Here is a 4,133-nt window from a genome sequence, read left to right on the forward strand (position 1 = left end):
TGCCCAGAGGAGATCAGAGAGGGGCTGAGGGGGCCATGCTGTCCCTTCCTTCATAGCCAGCTGCCCCCAAGAACTGGAGTGGAGAGAGGACAATCCCACCCCTACAAAGGTCAGAGCCCTGCAGTCTTACGCTGCCCCAGTGAGTGTGACCGGGGGGTGTTGGAGGGAGAGGGAGAGACCATGATGGGGATGCAAGAGATGGAGCCATTTAGGGGAAATGCTCACACATGGGTCCAGTGTCAGACGTTGGGTCATGGCTACATCCTCAGAGGGGCAGGTGGGCTATTAGGAGGGTAAGTATTTAACAGTGCCGTGGCCCCAACCATCACTCATCTCCCCTTCCTCATCCACCTCCATCCAGCTAACATGTCCACCTGGGGCCCCACTGTACAGCATAAGCATTATGCCGTGGTCACTTCGGCCAAGAGTGTGTCCTGAACGTCGAAAAATGTTGCTGGTGAGAAATGACAAGAAGGGAATGAGAGAGTGTGATTGGTTCTAGACCACGAGCATTATCATCAACTCCTCCATGCTGGAATGTTAGGTGAACACAATGGAGGTAAGAGATTCAATCCCTTCCCTCCTGGACTTACCAATCTGCTGGCCTAGACTGATCCAAAAGAATTTACAGCTAGGGGGAAATAAGAATGGAAAGGTGGATGCACAGCTTAAGAAGTGCTTAGTAATGTGAACCTATTGGTAGGGAAGTGCAATGACCAGTTGTGAATGTGTAAATGCAGAGGTGGTATCTGGCCTGATTCGACATGGGGGGAAGAAACATCAATCTGGGCAAATTTGAAGGGAGAGTGAGATTCGGGAATAAAGAAGGATCTAAGCCATGTGTTGGAGAAGGGAATGTCCTTTTTCATTCATTTATTCATTCATTCATTCAGTTGTCTTTATTGAGCGCTTACTGTGTTCAGAGCAGTGTACTAAGCGCTTGGGAAGTACACATTGGCAACTATATGTACCCTCTATATGAGAGGGTTCCTACCCAAATATGGGCTCACAGTCTAGAAGGGAGAGACAGACAAAACAAAACAAGTAGACAGGTGAAAATACCATCAGAATAAGTAGAATTATAGCTATGTACACATCAATAATAAAATAAATAGAGTAATAAATACGTATAAACATACACAAATGCTGCCGTGAAGGGAGGGGGATAGGGCAGGGGGAGGATGGGGGAGTGGGGAGAAGAGGAGAGGAAAAGGGAGATCTATTTCCAAGGGCTGCAGGGTAGTTGGTAAAGAGGGAAAGGGAAACACAGAGGAGAACACCGGTCAAAAGCCTTGAAGCTAGTGGCAAGAAATTGATTGGAGTCAACCAGACTTCAGTCTGTTTCATTTTCCTCTGAAAACCACAATCAGATTGGTTGTGTCGGCGGCTGTATGTGTATCCAAGGTGGGGCAGGGGAGGCAGTGAACAAACCTTGGCTGGAAAAAGTCTGGAAGGGAGGAGGAGAAGGGAATCTTCTCCCATCACCTTGCAGGGAAAAAGTGAGTCTGGGCCCAGGGAGAGGCAAATGGTAGTGGTAATAGTAAGGGGACCTGGGTTCTAATCCTGACTCTGCCATTCATTCTTTCATTCATTCTTACAGTTGTATTGATTGAGAACTTCCTGTGTGCAGAGCACTGTACTAAGCACTTGGAAAGTACCATTTGGCAACAGATCGGGACAATCCCTACCCAACAACCGGCTCGGGGACCTAGTTTCTAATCCTGGCTCTGCTTCTTGTCTGCTGTGTGATGTCGGGCAAGTCATTTTGCTTCTCTGTGTCTCGGATACTGCATCTGTACAATGGGCACTAAGAGTGAGTCTCACATGGTAGAAAGCCTTAAAGATAATTGTGAGGTGTTTTGTTTCATGTGAAAAGATACATGGTGCCAGTGAAGGGTTTGGAGGAGAGATGTTTTTGCACTTCTTCATCTTTTCTTAGGCTATTGTGTTGTCTCTGACCCGCAGCAAATGAATGGACACATCTCTCTTGGAACGCCCCATTCTCCAACTGCAAATGTTCTGGTAGATTATCCATAGAGTTTTCTCGGTAAAAATACAGAAGTGGTTTACCATTGCCTTCTTCCCTGCAGTAAGCTTGAGTCTCCTCCTCAACTCTTTCCCATGACACTGCTCCCTGGTGGAGGTGAGTTTTGAATTGCAGCAGATTACCTTCCACCCGCTAGCCACTGTCCAAGCTGGGAATGGAAAAGGTATGCCTCTGCTTAACGGGCCATCTGGTAGCTGAGACTGGTAGAGTACTGGATACCCTCCAGATACGATACTAATTTAGGGGAGTGATGTTTTAGCAAATAGTTAAATAAATAAAAGAGTGGCTAAATAGGTGTGGGTTTGTGTGACTGTGTGTTTTTTATGTGTAAGTAACCACAGTCAGTTGAAGCGTGTGTGTGTGTGTGTATGTGCACGTGCGTGTGTGTGTGTGTGTGTGTGTGTGTGTGTCTGAGCAGCTGGCTGGGGCCCTGCAGCCATAGCGTCAGCATTATGCTGTGGTCACATCAGCCAGAAGTGGATCCTGGATGTCAGAAAATGTTTCTGTTGGGAAACGATAGGGAGGGAATGAGAGAGTTTGATTGATTCTAGACCACCAGCACTATCATCAACTCCTCCATACAGAAATGTCAGGTGAACACAATGGAGGTAAGTGATTCATTCCCTTCCCCACCTTGGACTTACCAGTCTGCTGGGCTAGACTGAGGCAAACTAATTTACAGCTGGGGGAAATACGCATGAAAATGTGAATGCACAGCTTAATTACCTCTTCCATAGTAATGCGAATCTATCCGTAGGGAAGAGGTATGAGCAGCTGTTAAAGTGTAAATGCAGAGGTGGCATCTGGGCTGATTCAGCATGGAGAGAAGAAACATTAATCTGGGCAAGTTTGGAGGAAGAGGGAGATTCGGGCAGAACGAAGGATCTGAGCCATTTGTTGGAGAAGGGAATGTCCTTGGCAAGGCACAGGGAGCAGATCTGTTTCCAAAGGCTGGAATGGAGTTGGTGAAGAGGGAAGGCAAACACGGAGAAGGGCATGGGTCAAAAGCCTTGAAGCGAATGGCGAGGAGTTGATTGGAGTCCAGCAAACCTCAATCGGATTCATTTTCCTCTGAGAACCACAATCTGATTTGTTGTGTCGGCAGCTGTGTGTGTATCCAAAGTGGGGCAGGGGAGACAGTGAACAAACCTTGGCTGGCAGACTTGTGGAGGGGAGGAGGAGAAGGGAATCTTCTCCCATCACCTCCCAGGGAAAAAGGGCGTCTGGGCCTAGGGAGAGGCAAAGAGTAGTGGCAGTAGTAAGAGGACCTGGGTTCAAATCCTGACTCTGCTACTAATTCATTCATTCATTCAATCGTATTTATTGAGCACTTACCATGTGCCAAGAACTGCACTAAATACTTGACAAGTACAATTCAGCAACAGACAGAGACAATCCCTACCCAACCATTAGCTCGGGGACCTGGGTTCTAATCCTAGCTCTGCCCCTTGACTGCTGGGTGACGTCGGGCAAGGCACTTTGCTTCTCTGTGCCTCAAATACCGCATCTGTAAAATGGGAACTGACTGAGCCCTAGGTACTCAGTAAATACCATTGCTTGATTAATTGATGGGTACATACCCCTGCCCCCACTCAAGATCACACCTGGAGAGTTCCCAGTACTCTACCAGTCTCAGCCAAGGGAGGGAGAGTCAAACAGAGGGATACCCATTCCATTCCTAGCTTAGGCAGTGGCTAGCGAGTGGAAGACAATCTGTTGCATGTCAGAATGCACCTGTTCTGGGCAGCAGTGGCAGGGGAGAGAGTCGAGGGTGGAGAATCAGGTTTACTGGGTAGAAGAAGGCAATGGTAAACCATTTCTCCATTTTTACCAAGAAAAGTCTATGGATCCACTACCAGAATGCTTGCAAATGGAGGTGGGGCATTCTGGGAGAGATGCATCCATGGAGTCGCTATGGGTCATAGGCGAATCGACAGCATAAGTCAAGAAGTGCCAGACCACTGCACATATCGATACTATTGAACACTACAGGTGAAAAACAAAAACAACAGATTGATTTAATAATAATGATGATGGTATTTGTTAAGTGCTCACTATGTGTGAAGCACTGTTGTAAGTGCTGGCA

The 4,133-nt window shown here is 47.3% G+C and overlaps 1 non-coding gene across 1 annotated transcript; it reads left to right on the top strand.

Annotated features, from left to right (window-relative positions):
- The first annotated feature begins 3,633 nt into the window (after window positions 1-3,633).
- Window positions 3,634-3,771, top strand: LOC119923290. Its single transcript, XR_005448809.1, has one exon. It is a non-coding gene; the product is annotated as a small nucleolar RNA SNORA7 (small nucleolar RNA).
- Window positions 3,772-4,133: the final 362 nt, after the last annotated feature.

This window comes from Tachyglossus aculeatus, unplaced genomic scaffold (assembly GCF_015852505.1).
Source record: "Tachyglossus aculeatus isolate mTacAcu1 unplaced genomic scaffold, mTacAcu1.pri scaffold_168_arrow_ctg1, whole genome shotgun sequence".
Classification (NCBI taxonomy): domain Eukaryota; kingdom Metazoa; phylum Chordata; class Mammalia; order Monotremata; family Tachyglossidae; genus Tachyglossus; species Tachyglossus aculeatus.